The sequence below is a fragment of the Fistularia commersonii genome, unplaced genomic scaffold (genome assembly GCF_037954325.1).
Source record: "Fistularia commersonii isolate RoL2024-O1a breed Wild unplaced genomic scaffold, RoL_Fcom_v1.0 HiC_scaffold_110, whole genome shotgun sequence".
Lineage (NCBI taxonomy): Eukaryota > Metazoa > Chordata > Actinopteri > Syngnathiformes > Fistulariidae > Fistularia > Fistularia commersonii.
In genome coordinates this window covers 35001-50000 of record NW_028234068.1, presented here as the reverse complement: position 1 = coordinate 50000, position 15000 = coordinate 35001, and positions in this window count along the sequence as shown.

Here is a 15000-nt window from a genome sequence, read left to right as displayed (position 1 = left end):
GTTCCTTACAAACTCCTCCTTCAAGATGACTCCTACTCCATTTCTCTTCTTGTCAGCACCATAATAGTATAACTTAAAGCCTGCTCCTAAGCTTCTAGCCTTACTACCCTTCCACCTGGTCTCCTGGACACACAGTATATCCAGCTTCCTTCTCTGCATCGTGTCCATCAACTCTCTACCTTTTCCTGTCATAGTCCCAATATTCAAAGTCCCTACTCTCAGTCCCAGGCTCTTTCCTTTCCTCCTCTCTCTCTGCTTCCGAACACGCACTCCTCCTCTTCTTCTTCTTCTTGTTCTTCGACCCACAGTAGCCCGATTTCCATTAGTACCCTGTAGGTCATCAGTACCAATGGCGGTCGTTGTTAACCCGGTCCGCGACCCATCCGGTATGGTATAGTTATGGTTGACTCGCATGTTTGGTTTTGGCAAACGTTTTACGCCGGATGCCCCTCCTGACGCAACCCTCTGCATTTATCCGGGCTTGGGACCGGCACAGGGAGACACTGCTCCGTGCCCCCCCCCCCCCCCCCAAAGGCAGGCTTGGAGAGACACGGGCCAGTGCCGCCCTGAGGCTGCATTACCCTCTCTTTCTTACATTTATTATAAAAATATGCTTATCTTCCTTTTAGCTCATCACACATGTCTTTATGATTTTCAGTCCATGCCTCAGCCGGCCTGAAGCTCCACTGATGCGCATGTGCGGATGCCTCTATCTAGCGGACATAAAATAAAGACAATCATTCAAATGTGAATGAGTCGGCGTGATGCTCCGGGATGTGTGGAGCTCAGGGAGCTCCACGAGTGAGGGAGTTAAGTTAGGGCGGGGGTGCAAGTAGGCTCTAGGATTCCCCGAGTCGGGGCGAGCGATGGGTTTAGAGGCGTATCGCATTGAAGATAATGGCCGCATATCCTTCTTGGACTTTTCTAAAGCCTTTGACTCGGTCGAACATCCATTTATCATAGCAACGCTCGAACATTTTGGATTTGGTTAAATATTCAGGAATGTGATCCGTGGGCTCTATGAGAATATTCATAGCTGTGTCACCCTGCCAAGCGGCACCACTCCGAGCTTCCATGTTGATGTGGGAATCCCCCAAGGTTGCCCCATCTCACCCTATTTATTTATAATTGCTACCGAAATGCTAGCCGTTTATGTTGAAAAGAGCAACGATATCCAAAAGTTAGACGTGCTGGGGACTGAAATTGTTATTAGCCTGCTGGCAGATGACACAACCTTAGTTTTGAAAAATGAACATCAAGTCCCAATAAGTGCCGAAAACAACCAAAACATTCTCCAAGGCTTCAGGATTGTCATTAAACTTAAAGAAATGCAAACTTCTTGCGCTGCATGACTCGCCACTAAAGGAAATCAGCGATGTTTCCATGAAATCAGAAATAAAATACTTGAGCATTTTCCTATCCAAGGACCAAACGTTAAATCAATCCAGGAACATTGAATCTAAACTGAATCAAAGTAAAGCTTAATTCTAATATATGGCTCCAGAGAGATTTATCAATATTAGGCCGGATATATTTGACTAAAATGGATGCGTTTATCCAGATGTATATACCCAGCGTATTCCAATGCTGCTCCAAATCAACTCGTAAAATCTGTTAACCAAATCAATTTCAACTTTATCTGGAGGAACAGACCACACCATCTAAGAAAAATCACATATGGTGAAAGAAACAAGTGAAGGAGGGCTGAAAGTGATAGAGTCGGACTGCTTGAATGGGACATTGAAGGTGAACTGGTTGAAATCCTGGATCAAACCTCATCGTTCTTTCTGGTATTGTACTCCAAACTACTTATTCAACAAAGTCGGCGGCCTGAGTCTTCTGCTTATCTCTGACTTGGATATCAACAAGATTCCTGTCAAATGTTCAGAGTTCCATAAACAAATATTATTATACTGGAAAATGATATACGTACACAATTTCTCACCACACAGTATAATAGTTTGGAACAATCGATATGTACTGCATGGCAACAAACCTCTGTTTTACAAGGAATGCTTTGAGAAAGGTATATGGTCGATAATTGACTTGATGGATGACACTGGCAGTCCTCTGGACAATGAGCAGTTCTGTACTACACACAGATTCAAGCCTCCCATATTAGAGTTGCTAAAGTTACGAAACGCACTGCCTCGACAATTTGTATTCCTGACCAAAAATATAATGACGCACCGAACCGTACAACCACAGTTACCCCGACTATCACTCCAGGGAATCTCAATTGTGGACAGAAAGCGCGGCAACTCCTTTATTAGGAAATGTTTCACAGGAAACTTATTCCCTGGACGTCAAAAAAAAAAAAAAAGGATATTTTAAATAAATTTGATGAGGAATCGATTGCCACGCTGCGAACCATGTATCTGACTCTACCCATACCCCCAAGGCAAAAGAGACCCACTTCAAAATTATGACTGACATCTACCCATCTAAGGAATTATCGAGGGTACGCTTTAATTTTGAAGATAATATTTGTACATTTTGTGAAGACAACATTGAAACCACTGACCATATATTTTTTCTCCTTCTCATTCCATCGTCACCAGTTTCCTTCTCAAAAGATGATATAACATTCTGTTTACTTATAAGCAACATAACAGATGAACTCTGTGTCAATGTTCTTTTAGGCCTGGCCAAGTTCTTCATTCACAAGAACAGAATGCAAAAATGCTCCCCAAATTTTAATGTCTTCATAAACGATTTTGAAATATAAAAAAAAAAAAAAAAAATCCTTAAAACTTATAGAAAAATCCAAAAACTAAAAAATATAGTTACCCATGTCCGAGGTTCCTTTTTTTTTTGGTAAAAAAAAAAAACAAAAAAAAAAAAACAACTTGATTACATGTTACATTCCCCTTGCAATTTTTTTTTTATTTTTTCGTTTTAATTTCTTATTTGTCTATCTATTGATTTAATTACTTCCTTTTAATTTCTTTTTTTGTCTCGCACTGTAAATTTCTCACAAACCTGTAACACTATTAACTTCTCATTACATACAGAACAAATGTCCTGATGTCCGTTGCTTCCTCATCCCTGGTTGTTTCATTGACATTCAGTTCTACCTTGCTATGTTTATTTGTACATTTGTATATTTGGGTGTACTATTTATGTTCAATTAAAAACAGTTTGATGTCTGAGATTCCTTGTGAACCGCCAACTTAATTACATGTTATATTCCCCTCACAATTTTTTTTTTTCGTTTTTAATTTTATTTTTCTATCTATTTATTTAATTATATCCTTCTAATTTTCTTTTTTTGTCTAGCATTAAAAATTTCTCGCAAACCGTTAACACTATTAACTTCTGATTACTTACACCACGAATGCGCTTATGCCCCCCCACCCATCCCGCTTTTTCCGTACGGAGGCAGACACTGAGATCGAAAGCAAATGGGTGTCATTGAAATGCAGTAACAGGGTGATAACAGCCGTGTTCGAAGTGTGTAGGGGCTTATAGGAGAGCAGAAGCACGTCACGCAATTCACCTGAGTTCGGAGGATCGGGAGTACCAGGGCCCATAGCGGAGAAGCGGAAGAGCGGAGTTATGTGTCTCTTCTCAAAGGCGGGGAAACTGGGGGGCAGCAGGACCCCTTAGACCGGCTAATGTGAGTCTTCTCCGGACATAGATCACCCGGACTTATGACTGGAGCTCCCGGACCTCTGGGCACACACATATGTGAATGAGTGGATGAGCTAATGTTGGTTTGGTTGTGGATACGTTTCGGCCAATGCTATCAGCACAGCTATGATTATCCCCAGAACGTTGAGAACGAGCTCCCGGAACTCCAGACATGCGTATATAAAAGAGTGGAATTAAGGTGTGTGTGTGTGTGTGTGTGTGTGTGTGTGTGTGTGTGTGTGTGTGTGTGTATACGTGTGGGACAGAAGTAATGTTGGGGACAGAAATTGTTATTAGCCTGCTGGCAGATGACACAACCTTAGTTTTGAAAAATGAACATCAAGTCCCAATAAGTGCTGAAAAAAACCAAAACATTCTCCAAGGCTTCAGGATTGTCATTAAACTTAAAGAAATGCAAACTTCTTGCGCTGCATGACTCGCCACTAAAGGAAATCAGCGATGTTTCTATGAAATCAGAAATAAAATACTTGAGCATTTTCCTATCCAAGGACCAAACGTTAAATCAATCCAGGAACATTGAATCTAAACTGAATCAAAGTAAAGCTTAATTCTAATATATGGCTCCAGAGAGATTTATCAATATTAGGCCGGATATATTTGACTAAAATGGATGTGTTTATCCAGATGTATATACCCAGCGTATTCCAATGCTGCTCCAAATCAACTCGTAAAATCTGTTAACCAAATCAATTTCAACTTTATCTGGAGGAACAGACCACACCATCTAAGAAAAATCACATATGGTGAAAGAAACAAGTGAAGGAGGGCTGAAAGTGATAGAGTCGGACTGCTTGAATGGGACATTGAAGGTGAACTGGTTGAAATCCTGGATCAAACCTCATCGTTCTTTCTGGTATTGTACTCCAAACTACTTATTCAACAAAGTCGGCGGCCTGAGTCTTCTGCTTATCTCTGACTTGGATATCAACAAGATTCCTGTCAAATGTTCAGAGTTCCATAAACAAATATTATTATACTGGAAAATGATATACGTACACAATTTCTCACCACACAGTATAATAGTTTGGAACAATCGATATGTACTGCATGGCAACAAACCTCTGTTTTACAAGGAATGCTTTGAGAAAGGTATATGGTCAATAATTGACTTGATGGATGACACTGGCAGTCCTCTGGACAATGAGCAGTTCTGTACTACACACAGATTCAAGCCTCCCATATTAGAGTTGCTAAAGTTACGAAACGCACTGCCTCGACAATTTGTATTCCTGACCAAAAATATAATGACGCACCGAACCGTACAACCACAGTTACCCCGACTATCACTCCAGGGAATCTCAATTGTGGACAGAAAGCGCAGCAACTCCTTTATTAGGAAATGTTTCACAGGAAACTTATTCCCTGGACGTCAAAAAAAAAAAAAAGGATATTTTAAATAAATTTGATGAGGAATCGATTGCCACGCTGCGAACTATGTATCTGACTCTACCCATACCCCCAAGGCAAAAGAGACCCACTTCAAAATTATGACTGACATCTACCCATCTAAGGAATTATCGAGGGTACGCTTTAATTTTGAAGATAATATTTGTACATTTTTTGAAGACAACATTGAAACCACTGACCATATATTTTTTCTCCTTCTCATTCCATCGTCACCAGTTTCCTTCTCAAAAGATGATATAACATTCTGTTTACTTATAAGCAACATAACAGATGAACTCTGTGTCAATGTTCTTTTAGGCCTGGCCAAGTTCTTCATTCACAAGAACAGAATGCAAAAATGCTCCCCAAATTTTAATGTCTTCATAAACGATTTTGAAATATAAAAAAAAAAAAAAAAATCCTTAAAACTTATGGAAAAATCCGAAAACAAAAAAATATAGTTACCCATGTCCGAGGTTCCTTTTTTTTTTGGTAAAAAAAAAAAACAAAAAAAAAAAAACAACTTGATTACATGTTACATTCCCCTTGCAATTTTTTTTTTTTTTTTTTCGTTTTAATTTCTTATTTGTCTATCTATTGATTTAATTACTTCCTTTTAATTTCTTTTTTTGTCTCGCACTGTAAATTTCTCACAAACCTGTAACACTATTAACTTCTCATTACATACAGAACAAATGTCCTGATGTCCGTTGCTTCCTCATCCCTGGTTGTTTCATTGACATTCAGTTCTACCTTGCTATGTTTATTTGTACATTTGTATATTTGGGTGTACTATTTATGTTCAATTAAAAACAGTTTGATGTCTGAGATTCCTTGTGAACCGCCAACTTAATTACATGTTATATTCCCCTCACAATTTTTTTTTTTCGTTTTTAATTTTATTTTTCTATCTATTTATTTAATTATATCCTTCTAATTTTCTTTTTTTGTCTAGCATTAAAAATTTCTCGCAAACCGTTAACACTATTAACTTCTGATTACTTACAGCACGAATGCGCTTATGCCCCCCCACCCATCCCGCTTTTTCCGTACGGAGGCAGACACTGAGATCGAAAGCAAATGGGTGTCATTGAAATGCAGTAACAGGGTGATAACAGCCGTGTTCGAAGTGTGTAGGGGCTTATAGGAGAGCAGAAGCACGTCACGCAATTCACCTGAGTTCGGAGGATCGGGAGTACCAGGGCCCATAGCGGAGAAGCGGAAGAGCGGAGTTATGTGTCTCTTCTCAAAGGCGGGGAAGCTGGGGGGCAGCAGGACCCCTTAGACCGGCTAATGTGAGCCTACTCCGGACAGATATCACCCGGAGTTATGACTGGAGCTCCCGGACCTCTGGGCACACACATATGTGAATGAGTGGATGAGCTAATGTTGGTTTGGTTGTGGATACGTTTCGGCCAATGCTATCAGCACAGCTATGATTATCCCCAGAACGTTGAGAACGAGCTCCCGGAACTCCAGACATGCGTATATAAAAGAGTGGAATTAAGGTGTGTGTGTGTGTGTGTGTGTGTGTGTGTGTGTGTGTATACGTGTGGGACAGAAGTAATGTTGGGGACAGAAATTGTTATTAGCCTGCTGGCAGATGACACAACCTTAGTTTTGAAAAATGAACATCAAGTCCCAATAAGTGCTGAAAAAAACCAAAACATTCTCCAAGGCTTCAGGATTGTCATTAAACTTAAAGAAATGCAAACTTCTTGCGCTGCATGACTCGCCACTAAAGGAAATCAGCGATGTTTCTATGAAATCAGAAATAAAATACTTGAGCATTTTCCTATCCAAGGACCAAACGTTAAATCAATCCAGGAACATTGAATCTAAACTGAATCAAAGTAAAGCTTAATTCTAATATATGGCTCCAGAGAGATTTATCAATATTAGGCCGGATATATTTGACTAAAATGGATGTGTTTATCCAGATGTATATACCCAGCGTATTCCAATGCTGCTCCAAATCAACTCGTAAAATCTGTTAACCAAATCAATTTCAACTTTATCTGGAGGAACAGACCACACCATCTAAGAAAAATCACATATGGTGAAAGAAACAAGTGAAGGAGGGCTGAAAGTGATAGAGTCGGACTGCTTGAATGGGACATTGAAGGTGAACTGGTTGAAATCCTGGATCAAACCTCATCGTTCTTTCTGGTATTGTACTCCAAACTACTTATTCAACAAAGTCGGCGGCCTGAGTCTTCTGCTTATCTCTGACTTGGATATCAACAAGATTCCTGTCAAATGTTCAGAGTTCCATAAACAAATATTATTATACTGGAAAATGATATACGTACACAATTTCTCACCACACAGTATAATAGTTTGGAACAATCGATATGTACTGCATGGCAACAAACCTCTGTTTTACAAGGAATGCTTTGAGAAAGGTATATGGTCGATAATTGACTTGATGGATGACACTGGCAGTCCTCTGGACAATGAGCAGTTCTGTACTACACACAGATTCAAGCCTCCCATATTAGAGTTGCTAAAGTTACGAAACGCACTGCCTCGACAATTTGTATTCCTGACCAAAAATATAATGACGCACCGAACCGTACAACCACAGTTACCCCGACTATCACTCCAGGGAATCTCAATTGTGGACAGAAAGCGCAGCAACTCCTTTATTAGGAAATGTTTCACAGGAAACTTATTCCCTGGACGTCAAAAAAAAAAAAAAGGATATTTTAAATAAATTTGATGAGGAATCGATTGCCACGCTGCGAACTATGTATCTGACTCTACCCATACCCCCAAGGCAAAAGAGACCCACTTCAAAATTATGACTGACATCTACCCATCTAAGGAATTATCGAGGGTACGCTTTAATTTTGAAGATAATATTTGTACATTTTGTGAAGACAACATTGAAACCACTGACCATATATTTTTTCTCCTTCTCATTCCATCGTCACCAGTTTCCTTCTCAAAAGATGATATAACATTCTGTTTACTTATAAGCAACATAACAGATGAACTCTGTGTCAATGTTCTTTTAGGCCTGGCCAAGTTCTTCATTCACAAGAACAGAATGCAAAAATGCTCCCCAAATTTTAATGTCTTCATAAACGATTTTGAAATATAAAAAAAAAAAAAAAAAATCCTTAAAACTTATGGAAAAATCCGAAAACAAAAAAATATAGTTACCCATGTCCGAGGTTCCTTTTTTTTTTGGTAAAAAAAAAAAACAAAACAAAAAAAACAACTTGATTACATGTTACATTCCCCTTGCAATTTTTTTTTTTTTTTTTCGTTTTAATTTCTTATTTGTCTATCTATTGATTTAATTACTTCCTTTTAATTTCTTTTTTTGTCTCGCACTGTAAATTTCTCACAAACCTGTAACACTATTAACTTCTCATTACATACAGAACAAATGTCCTGATGTCCGTTGCTTCCTCATCCCTGGTTGTTTCATTGACATTCAGTTCTACCTTGCTATGTTTATTTGTACATTTGTATATTTGGGTGTACTATTTATGTTCAATTAAAAACAGTTTGATGTCTGAGATTCCTTGTGAACCGCCAACTTAATTACATGTTATATTCCCCTCACAATTTTTTTTTTTCGTTTTTAATTTTATTTTTCTATCTATTTATTTAATTATATCCTTCTAATTTTCTTTTTTTGTCTAGCATTAAAAATTTCTCGCAAACCGTTAACACTATTAACTTCTGATTACTTACACCACGAATGCGCTTATGCCCCCCCACCCATCCCGCTTTTTCCGTACGGAGGCAGACACTGAGATCGAAAGCAAATGGGTGTCATTGAAATGCAGTAACAGGGTGATAACAGCCGTGTTCGAAGTGTGTAGGGGCTTATAGGAGAGCAGAAGCACGTCACGCAATTCACCTGAGTTCGGAGGATCGGGAGTACCAGGGCCCATAGCGGAGAAGCGGAAGAGCGGAGTTATGTGTCTCTTCTCAAAGGCGGGGAAACTGGGGGGCAGCAGGACCCCTTAGACCGGCTAATGTGAGTCTTCTCCGGACATAGATCACCCGGACTTATGACTGGAGCTCCCGGACCTCTGGGCACACACATATGTGAATGAGTGGATGAGCTAATGTTGGTTTGGTTGTGGATACGTTTCGGCCAATGCTATCAGCACAGCTATGATTATCCCCAGAACGTTGAGAACGAGCTCCCGGAACTCCAGACATGCGTATATAAAAGAGTGGAATTAAGGTGTGTGTGTGTGTGTGTGTGTGTGTGTGTGTGTGTGTGTGTGTGTGTGTGTGTATACGTGTGGGACAGAAGTAATGTTGGGGACAGAAATTGTTATTAGCCTGCTGGCAGATGACACAACCTTAGTTTTGAAAAATGAACATCAAGTCCCAATAAGTGCTGAAAAAAACCAAAACATTCTCCAAGGCTTCAGGATTGTCATTAAACTTAAAGAAATGCAAACTTCTTGCGCTGCATGACTCGCCACTAAAGGAAATCAGCGATGTTTCTATGAAATCAGAAATAAAATACTTGAGCATTTTCCTATCCAAGGACCAAACGTTAAATCAATCCAGGAACATTGAATCTAAACTGAATCAAAGTAAAGCTTAATTCTAATATATGGCTCCAGAGAGATTTATCAATATTAGGCCGGATATATTTGACTAAAATGGATGTGTTTATCCAGATGTATATACCCAGCGTATTCCAATGCTGCTCCAAATCAACTCGTAAAATCTGTTAACCAAATCAATTTCAACTTTATCTGGAGGAACAGACCACACCATCTAAGAAAAATCACATATGGTGAAAGAAACAAGTGAAGGAGGGCTGAAAGTGATAGAGTCGGACTGCTTGAATGGGACATTGAAGGTGAACTGGTTGAAATCCTGGATCAAACCTCATCGTTCTTTCTGGTATTGTACTCCAAACTACTTATTCAACAAAGTCGGCGGCCTGAGTCTTCTGCTTATCTCTGACTTGGATATCAACAAGATTCCTGTCAAATGTTCAGAGTTCCATAAACAAATATTATTATACTGGAAAATGATATACGTACACAATTTCTCACCACACAGTATAATAGTTTGGAACAATCGATATGTACTGCATGGCAACAAACCTCTGTTTTACAAGGAATGCTTTGAGAAAGGTATATGGTCAATAATTGACTTGATGGATGACACTGGCAGTCCTCTGGACAATGAGCAGTTCTGTACTACACACAGATTCAAGCCTCCCATATTAGAGTTGCTAAAGTTACGAAACGCACTGCCTCGACAATTTGTATTCCTGACCAAAAATATAATGACGCACCGAACCGTACAACCACAGTTACCCCGACTATCACTCCAGGGAATCTCAATTGTGGACAGAAAGCGCGGCAACTCCTTTATTAGGAAATGTTTCACAGGAAACTTATTCCCTGGACGTCAAAAAAAAAAAAAAGGATATTTTAAATAAATTTGATGAGGAATCGATTGCCACGCTGCGAACTATGTATCTGACTCTACCCATACCCCCAAGGCAAAAGAGACCCACTTCAAAATTATGACTGACATCTACCCATCTAAGGAATTATCGAGGGTACGCTTTAATTTTGAAGATAATATTTGTACATTTTGTGAAGACAACATTGAAACCACTGACCATATATTTTTTCTCCTTCTCATTCCATCGTCACCAGTTTCCTTCTCAAAAGATGATATAACATTCTGTTTACTTATAAGCAACATAACAGATGAACTCTGTGTCAATGTTCTTTTAGGCCTGGCCAAGTTCTTCATTCACAAGAACAGAATGCAAAAATGCTCCCCAAATTTTAATGTCTTCATAAACGATTTTGAAATATAAAAAAAAAAAAAAAAATCCTTAAAACTTATGGAAAAATCCGAAAACAAAAAAATATAGTTACCCATGTCCGAGGTTCCTTTTTTTTTTGGTAAAAAAAAAAAACAAAAAAAAAAAAACAACTTGATTACATGTTACATTCCCCTTGCAATTTTTTTTTTTTTTTTTCGTTTTAATTTCTTATTTGTCTATCTATTGATTTAATTACTTCCTTTTAATTTCTTTTTTTGTCTCGCACTGTAAATTTCTCACAAACCTGTAACACTATTAACTTCTCATTACATACAGAACAAATGTCCTGATGTCCGTTGCTTCCTCATCCCTGGTTGTTTCATTGACATTCAGTTCTACCTTGCTATGTTTATTTGTACATTTGTATATTTGGGTGTACTATTTATGTTCAATTAAAAACAGTTTGATGTCTGAGATTCCTTGTGAACCGCCAACTTAATTACATGTTATATTCCCCTCACAATTTTTTTTTTTCGTTTTTAATTTTATTTTTCTATCTATTTATTTAATTATATCCTTCTAATTTTCTTTTTCTGTCTAGCATTAAAAATTTCTCGCAAACCGTTAACACTATTAACTTCTGATTACTTACAGCACGATTGCGCTTATGCCCCCCCACCCATCCCGCTTTTTCCGTACGGAGGCAGACACTGAGATCGAAAGCAAATGGGTGTCATTGAAATGCAGTAACAGGGTGATAACAGCCGTGTTCGAAGTGTGTAGGGGCTTATAGGAGAGCAGAAGCACGTCACGCAATTCACCTGAGTTCGGAGGATCGGGAGTACCAGGGCCCATAGCGGAGAAGCGGAAGAGCGGAGTTATGTGTCTCTTCTCAAAGGCGGGGAAGCTGGGGGGCAGCAGGACCCCTTAGACCGGCTAAGGTGAGCCTACTCCGGACAGAGATCACCCGGAGTTATGACTGGAGCTCCCGGACCTCTGGGCACACACATATGTGAATGACTGGATGAGCTAATGTTGGTTTGGTTGTGGATACGTTTCGGCCAATGCTATCAGCACAGCGATGATGAGTTCAGGTGTGTCTGTGTGTGTGTGTGTGTGTGTGTGTGTGTGCGTGTGTTTGTGTGTGTGTGAGAGTTTGTTTTTGTGGGTTGGGGGGGGTTCCCGCGGACACGGAGTACCAGGGCCTGGAGCGGATGAGGTGAGGAGCGGAGGAGAGCAGAAGCCCGGACCGTGATTCGCTTGTGTCCAGCGGCTCGGGAGTTCCAGGGCCCGAAACGGAGGAGCGGAGGAGCGGAGGAGCGGAGGAGCGGAGGAGCGGAGGAGCGGAGGAGCGGAGGACAGCAAAACCCCTTTCTGCAATTCGCCTGAGTCCGGCGGATCGGTAGTACCTGGTTCCGCAGCGGATGAGCGGAGGAGTGGAGGAGATGTTTCTCTTCTCAGAGGCGGCGAGGGGGGGGGGGGCAGGACCCCTTACCCTTATCCCCCCCGGACGTTTGAGTGGAGCTCCCGGACCTCCGGGCACGCACATGCGAATGACTGGATCACAGGGAGTGCCAGGGCCTGGAGCGGATGAGCAGAGGAGAGGCGGAGGGCAGAAGCCCGGCCCTGTTCAAGAGTTCCAGGGTCCAAAGCGGGGGAGCGAAGAAGCGGAGGAGGGGAGGAGAGCAGAAGAGCAAAAAACTGGCCCGGAATTCACCGAAGTCCCGCGGATCGGGAGTTCCAGGGCCCGGAGCGGAAGAGCGGAGGAGCGGAGGAGAGGAGGAGCGGAGCAAAGCTAAGCCCGTCTTAACAACAAGGAAATTACAGATGAGGCTATAATTTCTAATGAAAACTTTAAATTCTATAGCCACGTATACACTTCGACATTGTCAAAAAGCGATTGTGACTCCTTTCCATTAAATATTCCTCAATATATCCCAAAAATAAACAACAAACAATATATGTTTGTTTATATATGTTTATATATAAACAACAAAAAATATACAGTTTGATGTCTGAGATTCCTTGTGAATCGCCAACTTAATTACATGTCGTATTCCCCTTGCATTTTTTTTTTTTTGGTTTTAATTTCATTTGTCTATCTATTTATCTAATTATTTCCTTTTAATTTCGTTTTTTGTCTAGCACTGTAAATTTCTCACAAACCTGTAACACTATTAACTTCTCATTACATACAGAACAAATGTCCTCATGTCCGTTGCTTCCTCATGCCTGGTTGTTTCATTGACATTCAGTTCTACCTTGCTATGTTTATTTGTACATTTGTATATTTGGGTGTACTATTTATGTTCAATTAAAAACAGTTTGATGTCTGAGATTCCCTGTGAACCGCCAACTTAATTACATGTTATATTCCCCTCACAATTTTTTTTTTTTCGTTTTTAATTTTATTTTTCTATCTATTTATTTAATTATATCCTTTTAATTTTCTTTTTTTGTCTAGCATTAAAAATTTCTCGCAAACCGTTAACACTATTAACTTCTGATTACTTACAGCACGAATGCGCTTATGCCCCCCCACCCCCCACCCCCCCGCTTTTTCCGTACGGTGGCAGACACTGAGATCGAAAGCAAATGGGTGTCATTGAAATGCAGTAACAGGGTGATAACAGCCGTGTTCGAAGTGTGTAGGGGCTTATAGTAGAGCAGAAGCACGTCACGCAATTCACCTGAGTTCGGAGGATCGGGAGTACCAGGGCCCATAGCGGAGAAGCGGAAGAGCGGAGTTATGTGTCTCTTCTCAAAGGCCGGGAAGCTGGGGGGCAGCAGGACCCCTTAGAGCGGCTAATGTGAGCCTTCTCCGGACATAGATCACCCGGACTTATGACTGGAGCTCCCGGACCTCTGGGCACACACATATGTGAATGAGTGGATGAGCTAATGTTGGTTTGGTTGTGGAAACGTTTCGGCCAATGCTATTAGCACAGCTATGATGAGTTCAGGTGTGTCTGTGTGTGTTTGTGTGTTTGTGTGTGTGTGTGTGTGTGTGTGTGTGCGTGTGTTTGTGTGTGTGTGAGAGTTTGTTTTTGTGGGTTGGGGGGGGTTCCCGCGGACACGGAGTACCAGGGCCTGGAGCGGATGAGGTGAGGAGCGGAGGAGAGCAGAAGCCCGGACCGTGATTCGCTTGTGTCCAGCGGTTCGGGAGTTCCAGGGCCCGAAACGGAGGAGCGGAGGAGCGGAGGACGGCAAAACCCCTTTCTGCAATTCGCCTGAGTCCGGCGGATCGGTAATACCTGGTTCCGCAGCGGAGGAGCGGAGGAGTGGAGGAGATGTTTCTCTTCTCAGAGGCGGCGAGGAGGGGGGGAGAGGGACAGGACCCCTTACCCTTACCCCCCCCGGACGTTTGAGTGGAGCTCCCGGACCTCCGGGCACGCACATGCGAATGACTGGATCACAGGGAGTGCCAGGGCCTGGAGCGGATGAGCAGAGGAGAGGCGGAGGGCAGAAGCCCGGCCCTGTTCAAGAGTTCCAGGGTCCAAAGCGGGGGAGCGAAGAAGCGGAGGAGGGGAGGAGAGCAGAAGAGCAAAAAAACTGGCCCGGAATTCACCGAAGTCCCGCGGATCGGGAGTTCCAGGGCCCGGAGCGGAAGAGCGGAGGAGAGGAGGAGCGGAGCAAAGCGGAAGCCCGTCTTAACAACAAGGAAATTACAGATGAGGCTATCATTTCCAATGAAAACTTTAAATTCTATAGCCACCTATACACTTCGACATTGTCAAAAAGCGATTGTGACTCCTTTCCATTAAATATTCCTCAATATATCCCAAAAATAAACAACAAACAATATATGTTTGTTTATATATGTTTATATATAAACAACAAAAAATATACAGTTTGATGTCTGAGATTCCTTGTGAATCGCCAACTTAATTACATGTCGTATTCCCCTTGCATTTTTTTTTTTTCGGTTTTAATTTCATTGGTCTATCTATTTATTTAATTATTTCCTTTTAATTTCTTTTTTTGTCTAGCAATGTAAATTTCTCACAAACCGTTAACACTATTAACTTCTGATTACATACAGAACGAATGTCCTTATGTCCTTTTCTTCTTCATGCCTGGTTGTTTCATTGACATTCAGTTCTACCTTGCCATGTTTATTTGTACATTTGCGTGTACTATTTATGTTCAATTAAAAAAAAAAAAAAAAAAAGAATGAGAGGCTGAGA